The sequence below is a fragment of the Neovison vison genome, chromosome 1, assembly GCF_020171115.1.
Source record: "Neovison vison isolate M4711 chromosome 1, ASM_NN_V1, whole genome shotgun sequence".
NCBI classification, from domain to species: Eukaryota; Metazoa; Chordata; class Mammalia; order Carnivora; family Mustelidae; genus Neogale; species Neogale vison.
The window spans coordinates 210,573,067-210,595,821 of record NC_058091.1 but is presented as its reverse complement, the minus strand read 5'-3'; the positions used below and the strand labels follow the sequence as shown (position 1 = coordinate 210,595,821).

At 41.4% G+C, this 22,755-nt stretch overlaps 1 protein-coding gene across 2 annotated transcripts in view; it reads left to right on the top strand.

Moving 5' to 3' along the window:
• RASGRF2 (Ras protein specific guanine nucleotide releasing factor 2) overlaps positions 1–22,755 on the top strand; it is a 250,309-nt gene that overhangs the window by 28,553 nt on the left and 199,001 nt on the right. The window contains exon 1 of one of the 2 annotated variants that reach the window (XM_044266225.1): positions 21,890–21,942. The exons of the other annotated variant lie outside the window; for it this stretch is intronic. The gene's annotated coding sequence lies outside the window, so the exon portion shown is untranslated. Of the gene's footprint in view, positions 1–21,889; positions 21,943–22,755 lie in introns of those variants that run through there. 2 annotated transcript variants of the gene reach the window in all.

Below are 22,755 nucleotides of genomic sequence, written 5' to 3'. Positions count from 1 at the left end.
GATTCTGGGATTCTTAGGCTATGTTCTCCTCCTTTTTCTTCTCTCCTACCGTAGAGGCTGCCCGGGTAGGGAGGGTTGTATATATGGTTTTGTATATAAATCCTGCATACATGTGTATGCTGGGGGTTGAGAGGGAGCTGTGTCCTCTGGAGAAAGGAGGGCCATTTTCTTAGCACACAGGTGTCTTCTGTTTGCTCAGCCCAGGGCCCCTGTTGCCCAAAGGACTCCTTTTACTACTTTGACTGCCAGAGGTTTTTTCTTTTTCCTTCCAGCTGGAGACCCATTTTATAAATTGTACAGAGGCACAATGTGTTGTGGAGTCGTGGCTTGATTTCCAGATTCTATAGGAAGTAGGTAAGCCCCCTCACACCTAGTGTCATGGCCATCTCAGAGCCGATTCTTGGAGCCCTGAGAACAAAGGCTCCTGAGCATGCCACTTCCATGTTGGCCATGGTAGAAGCAGGGAAGGACCTCTAGCCGGAGGCGGTCAGGACCTCCATTGCCAGGCCAAAGGAGTTGTGAGGCAGGGGCTTCCCGCTGCTGCGGCCTTCCCCTCCTTTAGCTGGCCTACAGTAGGAACTCTTGCTGGGGGCTGGTTTGGAGTTGTGAGAGCCATTGCTTTGTTCCCCAGTCATGGGGACTGTACCTGTGGGGTACCCTCCCATCTCTCCTCCACGAGGCCAAGCTCTGAGTTCCCTGACACTCTGGGTTCCCATTTGCTGTTGGCTCTCCCTACTTCCCAGCAAGGTTTTTCTCTCCCATGACTTGACTGGCTGACTGGCTGATGGTTTCTAACTATTTTGTGGGAATTCCTTGGTGTGAATTTGGGAAAGAGCAGAATTTAGATCGTCACTGTGTATTAGAAATGCTGAGTTCTCAGTATGTGAAGGCTTACATGGGGTGAGCTGTACAAGTTCAGATCAGTGATGGTGCTTTTGTGGGTTGTAGGGGTTTGTAAATCAGAGAAGACTGGAAAATCACCTCCCTAAATATCAAAATCTTGTTTTCACTTTACTATAAATTGCTGAGACCCCTTTTTCTATCAATCCCTCCTAATTTGCATGTTCCCTGATAGAATGTCTGAACTTCAGGGGCATTAGAAGAAGGCCTCTCAAACCTGGCAGAGGCCTGCAAATCACCTGGGGTCCTTTCAGAGGCGGGCTGGGATTCAGTGTATTGTGGGCAAGGCCTGATGTCCTGCCTTTCTAACAAGCTCAGAAGGACTTTATCCAACGTCTGTCACTCAGTAGGACTTTCTCATCTCTTTCCGGTTTTACCTCAGAGCTCCACCTTACATGCTCATTTATGTTTTGTTTTGTTTTATTTTATTAATAGAGCCATTTCTGATGTGCCTGTTTGCTTTGTATCACTGAGAAGATACAGATGTACATTTTTAAAGAAGATTTATTATTTGAGAAAGAAAGAGCACAAGCGGAGAGGGAGGGATGGCGGGAGAGAGGGAATCCTCAAGCAGACTGCCCAGTGAGTGTGGAGCCTGACTCGTTGCTTGATCCCAGGACCCCAAGATCATGACCCGCGCCGTAGTCAATAGCCAGCCACTTAACTGACCGAACGACACCGGCCGCCCCTTGGGTATACATTTTAAGAAATTTCTGAGCTATCAAATGTGTTCCCAGGGTAACACATGCAAAAGGAAAGTAGTTGCTTTTATTTTTAAAATGTTTTCCTTCTGAAATCATGTAAACTTGTTCAAATTTCACAGAAATATTTTGAGCACATGCAGTTTAGGTAGCTACTTTACTGGGAAAGGTGTCTTTTAACCTAACAAGGTCAGTATAAAATTCTGGAAGCGAGAGGCCCTTAGATAAGTGGGTGCTGCTGTGGCAAGTGAATTTAACAGGCAGGCAGGGCCCCATAGACAAGGGGATGACTCTTTGGATAGAATGTCCTGGGAGGAAATGCCCATGAGGAGTCATAATGCGGACAGTCTTCCCTATGAGAACCTGCCACGTTGCTTCCCAGCCTTTCCTGGTCCACTTGTGCTTTTCCCCTGATCCCCATCCTGGACCAGAGAAGTCTCGCTGCCTTTAACCTAAAGAATAGCCCTCTTCATACGCACGTTCGGTCACACACATACATGCGCGCGCGCGCACACACACACACACGTACACACACAGACTGACAGACTGAAAACCTCAGCCAGTATCAACCTTGGCAGGACCCTGCCTCTTGGATCTGAGTGTTCCCTTTGGTGTTGAGGCTGCAGGAGGAATTGTCCCTGTGTCTCCCTCGGGGACCTCTGTGGCCATGTGCATGTTGGACACTGTCACAGAAAATTGACTTTCTTGAGGATTTCTGCAAGTTCATCCAAAGTAGTCTAGGATCTGTTCCACTTTTTTTTTCCTGGTTAATAAAGTAAAAAAATAGTGTTCTGAGTTGTGGAAGAGTAGGAAGCAGATACAGCTAAAGTCTTACTCATGAAAGGAGAAGAAACTCTTCAACAACACGAAGAAATTGGTTCTAGGATAAGTTATAAAGGTTATCATCCCAATTTGGGATTCTTTATGGTTCTTTCTTTAAAAAAAAGATTTTATTTGTTTATTTACTAAAATTTTTTTTTCAATTCCATTTGATTAACATATGCTGTATTGTCAGTTTCAGAGGTAGAAGCCATTGATTCGTTGGTTGTATACAATACCCACTGCTCATCACAGCAAGTGCCCTCCTTTATGCCCATCACCTGCTTGCTCCCTCCCCCGCACCTCCTCTCCAACAACCCTGTTTGTTTCCTACAGTTAAACTTTCTTCTTATTTTATTTTTCCTCCCCTTCTCCCATGTTCATCTGTTTTCTTTCTTCAATTCCACATATGAGTGAAATCGTATGGTATTTGTCTTTCTCTGACTTATTTCACTTAGCATAATACCCTCTGGTTCCAGCCACGCCATTGCAAATGGCAATATTTCATTCTTTTGATGGTTGAATAATATTCCATTATATATATACACATATATTATACACACACACACATATATACACACATACATGAAAAAATATATATATATACCACATCTTTATCTAGGCTCTTTCCATATTTTGGCTATTGTGGATGTTGCTGCTATAATCATTGGGGCACATGTGCCCGTTTGGATCACTATGTTCGTATCCTTTGGATAAATACTAAGTAGTGCTATTGGGTGGTAGGGTAGTTCTATTTTTAACTTTTTGAGCAAGCTCCATATTTTTTTTCCAGAATGGCTGCACCAGTCTGCATTCTCACCAGCAGTGTAAGAGGGTTCCCCATTTTCCACACCCTTGCAAACATTTGAGAGGGAGAGAGAGAGAGAGAGAATGATTGCATGGGTTCAAGCAGAGGCTAGGAGCAGAGGGGGAAGGAGAAAGGGAGAGATAATCTTGAGTAGACTCTTGCACTGAGTGCAGAGCCCCATATGGGGCTTGATCTCATGATGCTGAGATCATGACCTGAGATGAAACCAAGAGGTGGATGCTTAATCCACTGAGCCACCAGGTGCCCCTTTATGGTTCTCCTGGAGTTTTTAATATAAGTGGGGCACCTGGGTGGCTCAGTTGGTTAAGCATCTGCCTTTGGGCTCATGATCCTGGGGTCCTGGGATCAAGCCCTGTGTTGGGCTCCCTGCTCAGCAGGGAGTCTGCTTCTCTCTCTCTCTTTCTCTGCTCCTCCCCATACCCCCACTTTATTCTCTCAAATCAATAAATAAAATCTTAAAAAAATATAGGTTAAGTTTCACAAGGAAAGAAACATGTTATCATTTTCATCCCTTTTTGCTTATTTCATTTTTTAAAAAGATATTATTTATTTGACAGAGAAAGAGCACAAGTAGGCAGAGTGGCAGGCAGAGGCAGAGGCAGAGGGAGAAGCAGACTCCCACTGAGCAGGGAGCCCGACACGGGGGCTTGATCCCAGGACCCTGGGATCATGACTTGAGCAGAAGGCAGATGCTTGATCATCTGAGACACCCAGGTGTCCCTTTTTTTGCTTATTCTAAATTATATTCATCTCTGCCTTATTTCAAAAAGCATTTGATACAGCCTGTTTTGGTCTGTTTGAGCTTCTATGTCAAAAATCCCATAGACTGAGTGGTTTATAAGCAACTGAAATGTATTTCTCACACTTCTGGAGGCTAGAAAATCCAAGATCACAGCACTGGCACATTTGGTTTCTGGCCAGGGGCCACTTCCTGATGCATGGATGACTGTCTTCTTGCTGTGTCCCCCCATGGCAAAAGAGGCAAGGGAGCTCTCTGAGGTCTGTTTTATAAGGCACCAATCCCATCCTTGAGGGCTTCACCCATATGATCTAATAATCATGCAAAGGCCCCATTTCCAAGTGCACATTGGGAATTACGGAAATTGCGTTTCAGCATGTGGATTTTGGGGGGGGACATAAATATTCAGTATTTAGCACAGCACACAAAGATTAAAAAATAAAATAAAATATATAGAGAGATGGAGTGGAAAAAAAAAAGAAGCTAGAGGTAGGGTCAGCTCACAACACGTTTTCTAGAAGATGCTGGTCACTTGTTTGAAGTGAGCTGTGGGTAGGGCTGACAGCTTCTGGGTTTCCAGAGCTACTGATAGGATCCACGATGGCCCAGAGATTAAGGTCTAATAGCTTCTCCTGGGCTGAGACTTGAAAGAAATACCTTCTAAAAGGAAGACTGTTTGTGTAGTAAAAGGAAGACTGTGTAGTGAACTAGATTTTCAGCAACATTCCTCAAATAGATGATAGAGTGTCTTGGGGAACTATTCTTCCAAAAGGTCTTCTGATACATGCTGATGGCGTGTGTATACATAATTTAGTGAAGACCTTTCCACAATGGCCCCAAATGATGAAGTCTAAATATCCAGCTCTCTGGCTGCCTCCAGAGATAAAATTACATCTGAAAGAATGTATGGGCTTCCTATCCATCATGCAGTCTTTTTTTTTTTTTTTAATCTAAGATTTATTTATTTGAGGGAGAGAAAGAGAGAGAGCATGCGGGAGGTGCACAAGTGGAGGGTAGGGGCAGAGGGAGAGGGAGAAACAGATTCCCTGCTGAGCAGAGAGCCTGATGTAGGGCTCGATCCCAGGACCCTAAGATCACAAGCTGAGCCAAAGGTAGACCCTTAACCAACTGAGCCACCCTGGTGGCCCATTATGCAGTTTTTAATGAGGATTCTTTTGCCCAGCTGAGCTCTATTTTGAAACATTATTAAGTTATATTGCTTAAAAAAAAATGAAGAAAATATGTGACTTTAATCATCCTTTAGCAGAAAATCATCAACATTAATTTCAGGGACAGTATATACAAAATAGATTCAATCCAGTGGCTGCCACTGATTTCTCAGTTTCCTAATTTGAAGAGTGAGAGGATTTAAATATATCCTTGCGTTCCCTTTTTGTCTCTAAAGTCTTCTACAAGGTCTTGGCCAGTAAGAGTTGATATTCTCATACTGAGTGAGGCCACCTCAATTGGCTGTTGACAACAGTGATGACGGGGTCCTGTGCAGTGCCCAGGGCTAGCTAGGGCAGCGTGGCATGACCACGTCTAGGCTTGACGCTTGAAGGGAGGATGTGTTTAGAGAAATGGTAGAGATTAGCTTCAGGGAACTGTGCTGAGGGATGCATCCACTCCTGGTAGAGAGCTGAACTGGAGGAATGGCTACCCCACTTCACTCTTTTCCTCTGCACTCTCCTGATGGTGCCCCTCACGGGCCACGCCCAGCAAAAAGCCAGAGGCTTTCCATACCCCTCAGCCTCCAGGGGCTCAGAGCAAGGGGAGGAAGAGTAGAGAGGGTGGAAAGGCCAATGAGGGGCACCCAGCACTTTCCCTGACTTCATGTTCCTAAACAAACTCTAGGGTTTTTGTCTCAAGGTGAAAACATTGTGTCTTCATGTTTTCGCTTCCTGAGGGGTCATATCTCTGGCTTACTACTGTAGCTCGAAGGCCTCACATAGAGTCTGGTCTCTGGTACAGTTCAGTGAATAAAGGGCAGCTGGCAGCAAAGCATACCTTAGTAAGTGGAAACAATCAAGCTCTTCAGTTTCCAAGAAATAAAACAGGGCAGGGGAGCGGATGGCTTTGTCACATTGCGCGTGTGTTGTTCCGCTCCCCCTCAGATCTGTGAGAGAAGAGCTTTTAGACTGCAGGACAAAAATGTAACCTTCAGAAAAAATTTCACTTGCTGCTTTCATCTTTATTGTATTGGATAGAACTCCCCATGTTCTGATCCATAAATCTCACAGACAAATGACAAGATCGCACTGAGGCCTCGCCCGCGTGGCGAGCTCTTAGTGAAGAACAGCTCTCTTAGGTTGTGTTCGCTGACGTGATAGCTTGAAGCAAAAATCGACTTTGCCACAAAAATATTAGGATCTGAAGTCGGGTATGTGAATATATACGCTCCTGAGAGAATCATAATCGTGGATCTTACCCGAGTTTCCTAAACAATTAGTACATTTGTCAACAATTTCAGTTGGAATATAATTTATATATAATAAAGTCCATCCATTCTGATGCATTTCCACGAGTTTGGACACATACATAGTTGTACAATCACCACCACAATGAAAATATGGAATGTTTCTATCACTCCAGAAACTTTACTGGGGCCACTTTGTGGCCAGTCTCCTGCCTAATTCCTGACCCCAGACCATCTCTAATCTGAGCTGTATCACTATAGCTTTGCCTGCTGTAGAATTTTGTATAAATACAGTCATATTTATATTTTATTTTATTTTTAAAATATTTTATTTATTTATTTGACAGAGAGAGATCACAAGCAGGCAGAGCGGCAGGCAGAGAGAGAGAGAGGAGGAAGCAGGCTCCCTGCTGAGCAGAGAGCCCGATGTGGGACTCGATCCCAGGACCCTGAGATCATGACCTGAGCCAAAGGCAGAGGCTTAACCCACTGAGCCACCCAGGCCCTGAGACTCTTCATCTCACAAAACAAACTGAGGGTTGCTGGGGGGTGGGGAGTAAGGAGAGGGTGGTTGGGTTATGGACTTTGTGAGGGTACGTGCTATGGTGAGTGCTGTCAGTTGTGTAAATCTGGGGATTCAGAGACCTGTATCCCTGGGGCAAATAATACATTATATGTTAGTAAAAAAACACCCTTAAGAGTAATATTTATGAACACAAGCATACTTTCTTTGTACTTTTATAAACATCTTCGAGATGTTAGAAGTGAAATTTGATGTGGTTTCCCTCTAGTATGAGGAGCTGCAAGTGCAGACAGGAGGGGTTAGTAACTTACCTACTTGAAGTCGTCTTTGTAAGCTGTGACTTCATCATCGGACATGTGGTATCCAGTTTGTGGATCAGACTTCTCTGTGGATTCTACAAACTAGAATGCGTCACCAAGCACAGTCGTTTCTATGCTCAAGGTTACTACTGACTGTCAAATACTCAGTGACGTCACTTAAGTATAGAGAGGTTTTTTAAAAAATTGAAGTACAGCTAACAAACTGTGTTATGATGGTTTCAGGTGTAAACAGTTCTATGTATTTCTCAGCGCTCATTAGGACGACACTGGTACTCTCTTTTACCCATTTCATACAGCCCCTTCTTAACGCCCCTCTGGCAACCACCAGTTTGTCCTCAGTTTTTGAGTCTGGTTTGTATATGTCCATGTCTGTGTGGGTATGGGGGGGGTCTCTTTTTTATTTGTTTTGTTTCTTAAATTTCACAGGAGTAAACTGTACGGTATTTGTCTTTCTCTGACTTACTTATTTCACCGAGCGTTTTACTCTCTGGATCCATCTGTGGTGTTGGAATTGGCAAGATTTCATTGTTTTCTGATGGCTCAGTAATGTTCTACTATTATATACATACCACCTCTTTTTTTTTTTTTTAAGATTTTATTTATTTGACAGAGTGAGAGAGAGAGAGAGAGATCACAAGTAGGCAGAGAGGCAGGCAGAGAGAGGGGAGGAAGCAGGCTCCCTGCAGAGCAGAGAGCCTGATGCGGGGCTCGATCCCAGGACCCTGGGATCATGACCTGAGCTGAAGGCAGAGGCTTTAGCCCACTGAGCCACCCAGGCGCCCCTACATACCACCTCTTCTTTATCCATTTATCTGTGGATGGATATTTGTGTTGTTTCCATATCTTGGCTCTTGTAACTAATGCTTCAGTAGACATAGGGTCCATACATCTTTTTGAATTTGTGTTTTCATTTTCTTGGGATTAATACCAGTAATGGAATTACTGAATCATATGGTGATTCTGTTTTTAATTTTTTGAGGAACCTCCATATTCTTTCCACAGTGGCTACACCAAATTAATTCCCACCAACAATGAACTAGGGTTCCTTTTTCTCCACATCCTTACTAACACTTGTTCTTTCTTGGGTTTTGTTTTGTTTTTTAGCCATTCTAAGTGCTATAAGGTGATATCTCACTGTAGTTTAAATTTAGATTTCCCTGATGATGAGTGATGTTGAGGTTCATTTCATGTATCCATTGGCCATCTGTATGTCTTCTTTGGGAAAATTTATATTCAGGTCCTCTGCTCATTTTTAAATCAGATTATTTATTTTTTTTCAATGCTGCGGAGTTGTGTAAGTTCTTTATATATTCTGGATATCAGCTCCTTATTGTATAAATCAGTTGCAAGTATCTTCTCCCATTCAGTAGACTACCTTTTTGTTTTGTTGATGACTTCCTTTGCTGGGTAAAAGGTTTTTAGTTTTGTGTCATCCCAATAATTTATTCTTGCTTTTGTTTCCCTTGCCTGAGGAGATATATTTAGAAAAATGTTTCTATGACTGATGTAAAAGAGATTACTGCTTATGTTTTCTTCTAGGGGTTTTATAGTTTCATGTCTCCCATTTAGGTCTTTGATCCATTTTGAGATTATTTTTGTGTACAGTGTAAGAAACTGGTCCAGTTTCACTCTTTTGCATGTAGCTCTCCAATTTTCCCAGCGCCATTTGTTGAAGAGACTGTCTTTTCTCTTATGTAGTCTTCCTCATTGTATATCCTTTATCATAGATTAATTGATGGTATAGACGTGGGTTTATTTCTGAGTTCCCAGTTTTGTTCCATGGATCTGTGTGTCTCCTTTTGTGCCAGTACCATACTGTTTTGATTACTACAGCTTTATAGTGTATCTTGAAATCCAGGATTGTGATACCTCGAGCTCTGCTCTTTCTCAAGATAGCTTTCATTATTTAGAGCCTTTTTGGGTTCCATACACATTTTAGGATTATTAGTTCTAGTTTCGTGAAAAATATTGTTGGAATTTTGGTAGGTATTGTGTTCAATCTGTCGATTACTTTGGATGGTATGGACATTTTAATAATATTAGGTCTTCCTGTCCATGTACTTGGAATATCTTTCCATTTGTTTGTGTCATCTAATATATCTTTCATCAGTGCTTTCTAGTTTTTAGAGTACAGATCTGTCACCTCCTTGGTTAAGTTTATTCCTAGGAATTTTTAATTTTTGGTGCAATTGTAAGTGGAATTGTTTTCTTAATTACTCTCTCTGGTACTTTGATACTATTGTATAAAAATGCAAATGATTTCTTTTTTTAAAAAATGATTTTATTTATTTATTTGAGAGAGAGGGAGTGCATGAGTGGGGGGAGGGGCAGAGGGAGAGGAAGAAACAGACTCCCCACTGAGTAGGAAGCCTTGATGGGGGCTCCATCCCAGCACCCTGAGATCATTACCTGAGCTGAAGGCAGATGCTTAACTGAGCCACCCAAGACTCCCCATATTTCTGTATATTAATATTTTATCCTACAACTTACTGAATTCATTTATTCTGGTAGTTTCATGATGAATTTTTCAGGGTTTCCTATGTATAGTATTGTGTCATCTGTAAAAAGTGAGCTTTGCTTCTTCTTTACCAATTTGGATGCATTTTTTTCTTATCTCTTTGCCATGGCTAGGACTTCCAGTACTATGTTGAATAAAAGTGGTGAGAATGAACACCCTTGTCCTGCTCCTGATCTTAGAGCAAAAGCTCTGTTTTTCACCAATGAGTATGATGTAGGCTGTGGTTTTTCATAGATGGCCTTTATTATGCTAAGATATATTCCCTCTAAACCTATTTTGTTGAGAGTTTTTAATCACAGATGTATGTTGTGATGATCATGACTTTTATCCCCTTTCTTATTAATGTGATGTATCACACTGATTTGTGAATATTGAGCCACCTTTGAAATAAATACATTAATTAATTAAATCTCACTTGATCATGGTGAGTGTTTTCTTTTTAATGTGTGTTGGATTTGGTTTGCTAATTGTTGTTGAGGATTTTTGCATCTATATTCATCAGAGATATGGGCTTACCGTTCTCTTTTTTGTGCAGTGTCGTAACTGATTTTGGTATCGGGGTAATGCTGGCCTTGTAGAACGAATGTGGAAACTTTCCTTCCTCTTCTTCTTTTCTTTTTTTTTTTTTTGGAACAGTTGGAGTACCGATATTAACTCTTCTTTAAATATTTGATAGTATTAACATGTGAAACCATCTGGTCCTGGACTTTTTTGGGGAGTCAATTTCTGATTCATTTTCTTTGGTAATGATCAGTCTTTTTGAATTTTCTATTTCTTTCTGATTCAGTTTTGGAATATTATATACTTATAGGAATTTATCTATTTTGAAGAGATTTCATAATATAAGACCAGAACCCTCTTACAGAAACCATGATCTCAAGAAATTTGTTTAGCCAAATCTAACAACAACAAAAATGTATCATCTTCATGAGGCCCAAACAACCATTTTACTTTCTTGTTGTGTTTATGGAGGCAAGATGGATAAATTGGGAAATCCCTGAAACAGCAATAGCTTCATAATTCATACCATGAACTCATTTGTTTCATCACAAAATGCAACGATTTCTGTAGTTCATACAAAAGTGAGATCTGAAGCATGGAAGAAAATCAAGTAGTTCCCTTTAAAGTTGTCAAGGCTTTGATCTCTTCATTGACAACAGCTGCATCTTTAAAATAGTAAGATGACAGTAGGAACATAGCGTCAGAACTGGCACTGAAATAGAGTTTTGAATGACCAGAACAAGAAGACATTATGTTTGCTGAGCTGAGCTGTTCGTTCAGGAGAAGGTGCTCACATGTTATGCAAATAAAGCCTAAGGTAACCTTCCCTCAGTGGTTACCATATTCCTATTTGTATTTCTTGTTTCACTAACTTTCCATGGTACCTCTTTATTCTCTACTTTCTGCCCTTCCTCTTCCTCTCCTACCCCACTTTTACTGTGAAACTATTATGATTGAAAATATACATTCTGGGGGCACCTGGTGGCTCAGTAACTGGTCATCTGCCTTCAGCTTGGGTCATGATCCCGGGGTCCTGGATCGAGCCCCACATCCAGCTCCCTTCTCAGTGGGAAACCTGCTTCACTCTCTCCCCCTCCCCCTGCTTGTGTTCCTCTCTCGCTGTGTCTCTCCCTCTGTCAAGTAAATGAATAAAGTCTTAAAAAGAAAAAAATATATATACATTCTGAAATTAGTCATCAGTGCTTTATATATAGGTTGATTTTTGAAAGACAAAAGCTGAAAGCAAGTTTCATTGCAACATACAGGGTTATACTGTGGCTAGATTTCTTTCCTGTGGTTCCAGTGCTACATTTTGTCCTCAAGAAATAATTTTAAATAAGTTATTTTTCTAATATACCCACCACATTTGGCTGCATTTTTGTGGAGTTTGTATTTGCACTGTGACTTTCTTTTGCATTTTTGCCTTCCTGGAGTTCCTTATTGCCTTTCATTTTTCTCATTGAGAGACACAGAATGCCTCTACTATGTTCCTTTATACTCACTCTCCACCCTGCTTTGCTCTACTCTCTGCCTCTGTGGATTGCATTGGCAGGCTACCATGCTTGATGGCTTCTAGGTGGGTCAGCCAATAAGGAAACCAAGGAACAAGAGTGGGGAGAATGAGTTCTGTGTATGCATTCTGCCGGGAACATGATCATCTGGCTGTGTTCTACTAAAGGTCAGTTTTCCTCTCAAAATAGCATTTTTTTAAAAGATTTTATTTATTTATTTGAGAGAGAGACAGTGAGAGAGAGAGCATGAGCGAGAAGATCTGAGAGAGAAGCAGACTCCCTGTAGAGCTGGGAGCCGGATGTGGGACACGATCCCCGGACTCCGGGATCCTGACCTGAGAGAAGGCAGTTGTCCAACCAACTGAGCCACCCAGGCATCCCTCAAAGTAGCATTTTTTAAAAAGATTTTATTTTATTTTTTCCTAAAATTTTTAAAAGATTTTTAAAAGATTTATTTATTTTTTATTTATTTATCAGAGAGAGAGAGAGAGGGAGAGAGAGCAAGCACAGGCAGACAGAATGGCAGGCAGAGGCAGAGGGAGAAGCAGGCTCCCCGCCAAGCAAGGAGCCGGATGTGGGACTCGATCCCAGGACGCTGGGATCATGACCTGAGCCAAAGGCAGCTGCTTAACACACTGAGCCACCCAGGCGTCCCTTAAAAGGATTTTTATTTATTTACTTGGGGACAAAAGAGAGAGAACGAGCGTGAGTGGGGGTAGGGGCAGAAGGTTAAGAAGACCCCCCCACTGAGTGCAGAGCCTGACGTGGGGCTCAATCCCAGGACCCTGAGATCACGACCTGAGCCAAAATCAAGAGTCAGTCGCTTAACTGACTGAGCCACCCAGCCACTCCTAAGTGGGCTCTAAGGAATTTAAATTATTTTAAAATAATGTCTACACCCAAGGTGGGGCTCGACATCACAACTCTGAGATCAAGAGTCGCATGCTGGATTGACTGAGCCAGCCAGGTGCCCCTTCAGGTACATTCTCAGACTCTCTGCCTTTTTTATTTGGTTACTTACTCCTCTTTTCTCTTGGATCTCAGAGAGGGTGACAATCTCACTGCTGCTAGTCCCTCAGGTTCCTGCACACGTTTCCCCTCAGTTTTGTAAATAGAACCAAAATTCTCATAATCCAAGGTTCCTCTTGTTTCCTCTTGGTATCTTAACGGATGCCATAGGGTTTTAGCAAGAAGCAAGATTCAGAAGTTAGGTTTGTTCACTATTCTGATTTAACATCAAAGAACCAAGAGGGCTGATTGGGCTCTCTTTTGTTATGGCTGGGGCGGTCTTCACTTTCTGGTGAAGGCAGGGGGTTCACTACCTGTGAGCTCACCCAAAGCCGAAATTGTAACAGTTTTCTTTCTGAGAACACCTGTGTATCCTTGTCAGCTGCTTCAGTTCTCCTCAGTTCAGTTTCTTTCTTTTTTTTTTTTTTAAAGATTTTATTTATTTATTTGACAGACAGAAATCACAAGTAGGCAGAGAGGCAGGCAGAGAGAGAGGAGGAAGCAGGCTCCCCACTGAGCAGAGAGCCCGATGCGGGACTCGATCCCAGTACCCTGAGATCATGACCTGAGCCGAAGGCAGTGGCTTAACCCACGGAGCCACCCAGGTGCCCCTCAGTTCAGTTTCTTTAAAGAGGACCCCTCTTTTTTTGTTTGTTTGTTTACTTTTTTTTTTGCTTTATTTTTTGATTGGGCCTGCCGATAAACTTCTTGATCTCTGTGCTCTGATTTGGGAAAAGCAGAGAGGAGTTGTTTCCTAACAACCTTCCTGCCCAAATCTTATCAGCATTCAACATCAGTTATTTTATTATGTTCACAGATTCTTTGGGTCAGGAATCCCGAAAGGCCAAAGCAGGGATGGCTTTTCTCTGTTCCACAATGACTGGGGCCTGCACTGGGATTTAGGGGGTGCCTGGAACATCTAGGCCTAGAGTGGCTGGGATTGCAACAGCGGGGGCTGGAGGAGCCCCTTCTCAGATGACTTCTTGATTCACGTGGCTTATGCCTGGGGTTGGGTGGGGGTGGCTTAAGGAAGACTCACTTTGGAACCTGGAGCCACCAACTCAGAAATCTACCTACCCTGTGGGTGCTATTCTGGAGAGAGTACATGTCCCTATTACAGAGGAAAGTTCCAACTGAGCCATGACCTCAGTTTATATACTTCCTTTTCCATTATGGAAAAAAGCAGGCTCTCGCTTACTTTTGAACAGCTTACTTAAAAAAAAAAAAACAGTGTTGTGAGTTAGGCTCTCATGCTAAGTCCCTAGCATTAGTTTATGATTCTTTCCTGGTAGAAGTACAAGTGTCACAGTCGTGTCTGACTTCACCCCATACTGGTTTATCAAAGCAATGCAGACAGCTCTGGTGGTGTGGGTGTGGTGTTTGCATACAGCAGGTTTCACGGGGTAGCGTGTCTTCGTGGTGTTCTCCACACCTCTGCCTGCTAGTGACTCATCAAAGAAAGGCTTTGTTCAATTTGAATTTCTTCAGGGTGGCACACAAAATGCAGATAACTGTAATCAGCATGTTGTTGGCCAACCAAATTCAAAGGGAGCGGCGGACCTGACACCCTATCCTCTGAGCAAATGGATGAAACCAGGGCAACATGCATCATTGGACATCAGCTTCTTGCTGCTGCCCCTTGCCTCGATACATCGGGAGCTGGGTACTTCAAACACGAGGATCCGTAAACTGTGAGAGTGACGAATTGTTGCCTAGCTGAGTTATGCACCAGTGAATGCTATCATAATTTTCCATTTTTTCTCATCTACCATTTAAATAGATGGGACATGTCTATCAGACTGAAGGATGTGTGCAAGCCTTAGTGAAGGAGGACTGTTCTATGGAGACTGAGATTGAGATGATATTTGAGATCCATCAGGCTTTTTTTGTTTTCTCTCTCTCTCTCTTTTGTTAGCATGCTTTCACTTCTGGGAAACAGAATTGCTACTCAGCCAATAGCCTTCCAGCAGCAGTCTTTTTAAATTAGATTTGTAAATGAAGCCAGTCTTTGTTACATAAGTCCTCTCTATGATAATTTTATTTTTTTAAGATTTTATTTATTTATTTGACAGAGATCACAAGCAGGCAGAGAGGCAGGCAGGGGGTGGGGGAAGCAGGCTCCCTGCTGAGAGAAGAGCCCGATGTGGCGCTCCATCCCAGGAGCTGGGGATCATGACCTGAGCCAACGGCAGATGCTTTAACCCCCTGAGCCACCCAGGCACCCCTATCTATGATCATTTTAATCAAGGATAAGATACTCTGAACTAAGGATGAGTTTGAGTGGGTGACTTTCCTGCCTGTAGGATTGTCACTTCCTTGAGGACGGAGAAGAAGTTTCTCATCTTGAAAGAAACGTAGTACCCAATGTTATTTTGGCCATGTGGTAGACACGTAGAAATCTGTGTTACACAGAAGGGAAAGAGGGGCTTCCCCCCATCTGGTTTGAACAAGATCTTTGTCTTCTGTGTCCTTTTGAATGGTGACAGGATTGGTGGCCTCTAGGGAGTGGGTGGAAACTGTTCATACATTTCAGTGAGAAATGGGTTCTTCTGACAGTTTATCTATGAAGAGCCATCTCCGTGTGGAATTAGACCACTGTAGTTTTTAGCAAATGACTCTGCACCAGTAGTCACTTGGCAGGCTACTGTGTACATTCACAGTGGAAATTATTTTAAATTAAATTTTATTTATAAAATTATTATTATAATTAATATTATATTATTATAATATATTATTATTATATTATTATTATTATTCAGTGGGAAGTCTGTTTTTCAAAGGAGTATCAACCAACTTTTCCTTCTTCTAGGTTGCTTCACTGGAGGAAGTATAGGTGGCATTTCTAGCATTTAACATCCAGTCCCATTCATAGAGGGAGTAGTTCCTAATTTGTCAATTTTGTGTTCAGGGCTTCCCCTCCCCCCGCCCCCAATACATCTAGTTATTTGCTTGCTTTTCTTTCCTGCTTTTGTGTTTGGATAGGAGATTCAGTGCTATGCTTTGATCAAAGTATTTACTAACATAGCTAGGTGGCAATTGAAATGCCATTCATTTGCTACTTGTTTTAAAATGATTAGTGATGAAGAAAAAGACTAACTGAGGGATAGTTAAGGAGCATCCAAACAGTAATGTGTGGTAACCTAACCATCTTAATATTTTCTGTGGCTCAGAGGCTGTAATTTTGTCATTGTGAAGGAGTGATTATATGATATTAAAATGAAGGGCCTATGATTACTGCTGAATAAATTTGTATCTTTAGAAGAAGCAGAAAAAAAAAAAAACCAAAACAACCCAAAAACCCTCTCACTATACCTTTACTTAGTAACCATCTAGATTTTAAAGTGCCTTAGTACTTATGGGATAACAAGACCATGTAGGTAAGAGTATACATTGTATAGCTCTGGAAACTTTGTAAGTAAGCCATCTTCTCCCCAGGGTACTGCAAGATGATATCTCACTAGACAGACTGGAGTTGGTAATAGGATTATCATTTTCCTTGACAATAGATTATCAACATTATATTGCTCTTATTATGAGATTTGGCAAACAGAATACCATAACTGGCCATTGGATTGGTCATTGGTCATTGGATTGCTCATGGAAAAAAGCTTTTTGGACGTCTTCAAACAGGCGGAAACCATCAGTGAGAGTCCCTTGAACTATTTTGTCCACTGGACATAAATTCGGTTGAAGTAATTGATTATCTGTCAGAGGTATCTCAGTTTTTTTAATATAGTAGCTATCTCAGTTTTTTTTTTAATATATCACAAAGAATTAGACTATTGCTTTTTGTTTTTTGTTTTGTTTTTTGAAAAAGAGAGAGAGAGTAGGAGGTAGGTAGAGAGAGTCTTTTAAGCAAGCTACGCATCCAGTGTGTAGTCTGATGTGGGGCTAGATCTCACAACCCTGATATCATGACATGATCTGAAATCAAGAGTCGAACACCCTACCAACCAAACCACTCAGGTGCCCCGACAGTTTTTCTTTTCTTTTTTTAAGATTTTATTTATTTATTTATTTATTTGTCGGAGAGAGAGAGCGAGAGAGTGAGCGTGTGCACAAGCAGGTAGAGTGGCAGGCAGAGGCAGAGAGAGAAGCAGGCTCCCTGCCAAGCAAGGAGCCCGATGTGGGACTTGATTCCAAGACCCTGGGATCATGACCTTAACCACTGAGCCACTCAGGCGTCTTTCTTTTTTTTTTAAGATTTTTAAAAAGTTGTTTGTTTGTTTGTTTTTTAAGGATTTTATTTATTTGACAGAGAGAGACAGAATCACAAGTAGCAGAGAGGCATAAAGAAGCAGGCTCCCTACTGAGCAGAGAGCCCGATGTGGGGCTCGATCCCAGGATCCTGGGATCATGACCAGAGCCGAAGGCAGATGCTTAACAGACTGAGCCACCCAGCTGCCCCTAAAAAGTTTTTCTTTTAATAAAAGTAAGTTGGTTTGGATTTCAAGTTTCATTCATAAAAACAATTTTTCAGCTTTATTGAGGTGAAATTGACAGATGCAATTATATCAAAACAATTTGTTTTAACTTCAGGTATCAAGTAGAAATCTATGTAACATAGGTCAACTCTTAAGCCGAACTGTAGACCTAAAGAAACAGAATATCAACTTTTTCTGAATTATTTTAGAGAAGAGAAGCCTGTCTTTTCCTCCCCAAACTGGGGCAAGCTGAGCCTTCTGACATGTTGACCATTGTTTTAGGCCTTTGAATAGAGTCTGAGACATAGGACTTAATTAGAGAGTATGCTTCTAACCTTCCATCAGTGGTGCCAACAGGGTACCAGTCACTTGTACCCATCTTCACCCTTTATTTATTTATTTATTTTCTTATTTATTTCCTTCGCTTTCCTCTAAGAATGCTTTTAAATATTGCTGCCTGAAAACGGTCCCCCACCTCCCCGCAGAGCTTTCCGTGGAACTGTAACTGGGAGGTGACCTGTGTGCCCTGGGTTTGTGTTACTGTTGGCAGGAAGGCCTGCTCAGAGCTTAAGAGCAGTTGAGGTTCTCTGCAATGATTCGAGGGCTGTAGCCAGAATAAAGCTCTCCTTGCTGCTGAACTTGTTACACACAATGCACAGTTTCCTGTCATTTAACAGGGCAGGAAAAGTAGTGCTCGGCTCCAGAGTTCTGGATGCACTGGGATTATAGGTTTCCTCCTTGATGAGAACTAGGATAAGGTATGGCACGTGACTTTGGTTTCTGGGCAGTGATTGACTTACTGATCACAGAGTGGTCTTTCTTTTTTTTTATTTTTCATTTTTTTTAAGATTGTATTTATTTATTTGACAGACAGAGATCACAGGTAGGCAGAGAGGCAGGCAGAGAGAGAGGGGGAAGCAGGCTCCCTGCTGAGCAGAGAACCTGATGCGGGCTCGATCCCAGGATCCCAGGACCCTGAGATTATGACCTGAGCGGAAGACAGAGGCTTAACCCACTGAGCCACCCATGTGCCCCAGGGTCTTTCTTTTCTTCTTGAAAATTTAATCTAATTTAATTTTAATTCCAGTATAGTTAACACACAGTTGCATTAGTTTCAGGGTGGTCTTTCTTTACCAGTATGTTCCTAGACTCTGGATGGGTGAGAAGTGGGGCTCACAACAAGGCTGCTTCAGGTGTGGTGTGAGGCCATGAGGCTTTGTGTCCAGTAGCAATATTCTACAGACTGGCCTGTGAGTGAAAATCACCAGACACCTAACTATTTGGTCACACCATTTAAAGCAGGTTCATTTTGGGCCTTCAAATCCTGTATTGTTCTTTAAAGGAAGTGGTCCTCTTGGCTGAACCTAGCTCTTTCCACCAAAATGGTACACAGAGTTCTTTAAATTGATGATTTCCTCAGCTGAAATGGTTCTGGATAATTTACCATCTTACCAGAGGCAGAAGTCTCAGAGCCTGGGCAACATAACCAGTTCCAGGGAAACAAATATGGGAAAGATATAAATGCCCTGATTGAGATCATGATCTGTACAGGTGATTGTTTTCTCCATAATGTGACATCATCAGTATTATTCTTTACTTGGAACAGAAATGCAGCACGTGCTGATTAGTTTTTAGTACTTGTTTTCATCTGTACTCATCACCACAAAGAATTTAAGAACATTTTTGTTCAATTTAAAAAAGAAACTTCTCATCCCTTAGCTGTCACCACCTGACATCCCCCACCCCCCAAACTCACCTCCTGCAGCCTTAGGCAACTACTAGTCTATTTTCTGTCTCTATAGATTGGCCTTTTCTAGACATTTTATATAAATGGAATAATGTAATATATGGTCATTTGTGATTGGCTTGTTTCACTTAGCATAATGTTTGTCAGGGTCATCCATATATATATAGCGCATGTCTCAGTAGTTCATTCTTTTTTATGGCTGAATAATACTCTATTTTATGGATATACCACATTGTTGATCCCCTTCACCAATTGATACATATTGGAGTTGCCTCCACTGTTTGGCTATTAAAATAATGCCTTCTGTGAACATTCATACACAAGTTTTTGTATGGATACATATTTTCTTTTCTCTTGGGTAGGTATGCAGGAGTGGAGAGACATTGTATTTTACAGTGCTTTTTTTTTTTTTCTTTCTCTCTGGAAACTGAAGGGGATACCTTCCTTGGTGATGTAGACTCAGTGTTGGAAAGAGTATTGAACAGGAGGCAGGACTGTGGGTCACAGTTCCAGGTCTGCCCCTTACTGGTCATTTGTTAGGAAATTTATTTCTTCAGCGGTAGAATGAGATCTTATTTTATCAGGCAATCTTTAAGGTCACTTCCAAGTTAAAACATTTTCCTGAGTGACAATAAAAGGCTTTCAAAATATGAGGGAAAATACTTCCAGAAAATATTGCCAACAAACCACACCTCACTGAAGTCCCTAGATGTTGTTTTCTTTGCTTCCTAGTTTGAAAACAACTTGGAATTTAATATTTATTTAGTTAAATGCTTGTGTGTTTTTCAATAAAAATAAGTAAATGCTCCTTTAAAAAACTGGATGAATGTAGAACCAAAATTATTCAAGTTTGTATTATAGATATCTACTTTAACATTTTGTTGTATTTCCTGTCAGTTTTTTTCTCCCCTTCAGGTTTTTTTTTTAAATTATTGAGGTATAATCATACTCAGTTCAGTCTTTTGTTGAAATCCTGTTTTGTTTCCCTCAGATTCATCTTGATTTCACTTTGATGCTTTTTATTCTGATTGAAGGACTTGTGAAAGTGGGAAGTCTTGATGTAAATGACTTTGGAAAAGCCACAAGAGTTTTGGAAGTGAAGAGGTGTCTCCAAAAGTATGTTTCAGTTAGAGTAGTGTGTAGAAAGATTTGTACACAGTAGAGAGACATGGGGCTGTATACGAGTTTGAAAATCAGTTTCATTCCACAGGGGTAGCTCATCCATTTCCTCTTCCTGTATTTTGACTAATATGGATGCAATCAAAATCACATACTTATTTTTTTCACAATGTAATTTATTCAAAACATTTCTAATTATATTTCAAATTAACCAAGTCTTCCCAGAAAACATGCTCCCAAGAGTCTTTCCTGTGTTGAAAGGAAGGTTGATAAACTTTTGCCTATTGCAAACTTTTTCCTTTTGCCTATTTACTGGTTTTTGTACTCAACAACTTGAGAATTTACGTTGACCATTTCTGGTTCTTGAGAGACCACTCTGTATGGTAGAGGAGGCCTTTCTTCTCTGGGGGCCAGATGGTCCACTTTTTTCTGGGACCTTTCCCAAGGTGATCCTTGAAGCTGAAGGGTTCTCTCTCTACTGGTTCCCTCCCTACTGGCACCAAGGCTTTCAGAGAGCTCCACTGTTGGTTCCTGGGGACATCATCACCCTTCTGTTGCAGTGGGAGTTAGCAAGGTATGCATTCCCTCACTTTCTCCTCCCCTTTTTTAAAAAAACTTGTGGCATCAAACCCAACTTTCTCATAGTGGTCCTTTTGGATATAGTAAACACTGTTTTGTATTTACTCAGTCAACATTAGAGAGCACCTATTAAGTGTCAGGCACTGGTAGGCACTGGGATTAAGGAGATCCAAGTCACAGTTCTTGCTTTGATGAAATTCAGTACTGATTGCAGAATCCTTAAAAATCTGGCTGGAAAACGTGGAGAAAAAAAGTGCCAGTTTTTGTTGTTGTTTAAAAAAACCAAACACTGTGGGTTGTTTTGTTTTTTTAAAGATTATTTATTTATTTATTTGACAGACAGAAATCACAAGTAGGCAGAGAGGCAGGCAGAGAGCGAGGTGGCGGAGCAGGCTCCCTGATGCGGGCTCAATCCCAGGACCCTGGGATCATGACCTGAGAGATGAAGGCAGAGGCTTAAGCCACTGAGCCACCCAGGCACCCCAAACACTGTGTTTTGAATGAATGTGGAGATTTCCTACAGAAGATTTATACAGCTGTCAGGCTGATCCCTATAAAACACAGCTTTCATTATCTCATGGTTCCAGCTCAAGAAAGCATAATAAATCACTATTACCTAGAGATTAAAATTTATTTTATTTCCTAATAATTCCTGTAACTGTTTAAAATTGAATAAATGAATTGAGCCAAACTTAGAGCCCTTCCGTTAGGGGTTTGGATTCTTTTTGTCCTCCAGGGCTTTCACCAATAGACCATGTGTGAAAGAATATCCAATCAAATGAGTAACAGAGGTCGTTTTATTATTCTGGGCACACCTCACTCCTCGATGATGTGGGGCAGTGTGGCCCTAAACTTGACATTGAATCTGTGGACTCAGGCCGTGCAAATAAAGAGTGAGGCAAATCCAAGTTTGTTAGTGAAAGTAGCTCCATGTACATAAGCCCTTTACTTGTAAGAACTCATGGAATTCTCACGATAACTCTGTGTAGTAGCTATGACAGTTACCTACATTTTTAGATGAGAAAGCTGAAGTACATAGAAATTAACCAGCTTGTGCAAGGATATATAACTTTGTAAGGGATACTGATGTGGCCAGAACCTGGGAAGCTGGCATTCCCAGCTTAACCAGCAAAGGCAACAGTTAAGATCCTCTAGGTCTCTATGAGGACTGCTAGCCTTGCTCTCTTAATTGCAGGTACAGCACAGGTGGACGTGTGATCTCTTGCCGCTCTTCAAAGCAGAGGCTCCATCCATAGAGGAAGCCAGCCCCCTGAACGTCAGATGCAGAGTGAGCAGATCACGTGGGGCTCCCTCATTTGGAGGCAGTGAATAGGGGATGGAGACATAAGTCAGAAGAGCAATGAGAGTGTCCACACCCCTTGGCAGAGATTCTAAAAGGCCTCAAGCTTCCCCAGCAAGAGACCTCTGCCTTATACTTGCCAGTCTGTTCCCACTTAATGTTTTTATACTCTGGACCATGCTTCTTATCTGCTGGGACTTAGAGCCTTTGGGAGAGAAATCATATATTTTGATCTGTTTGTGTAATGAGCTCTTGTAGCGTTTATGGTTTTCACCTATGGTAAACACTCTCCAATAGGATAAAATCTAATAGGCATGGTCTGATATAGGATTAACTATCTCAAATGTATATTAAGCTGAAGAAAATGAACTTTGATGGTTGCTATTTTCATACAGTTTATTTTAGCACTTTGACACACTTACACTGACTTCTATTTAATCTTATAATGTTATTTAATTGCTTTGCAAATGCCTGATTTAGCTCTTTAAAAGCTGAATTGCAATGTCCTTAAGACCAGAATGTGATATATATTAAATATATGTTGCATACCAGCGAGGTGGTTGATAAATATCTAATGGATTTCTTCGTCTCTCTTTTCTCTTTTTCCTTCCTTCTCTCTTTTTCTTTTGTAGCACCTCTTATCTCTTAGGCCATTGATGTAAAGATTAGAACTGAGGATGGAAATGATTAGGGCAGCAGATAGGAGCATTATACAATTCAAGGACAGAATAGAATTGTGTAGACTTGATAATTTTTTGAAAGTTTATTTTCTGGACATACTTATTGTCTATCCAGGGTCCA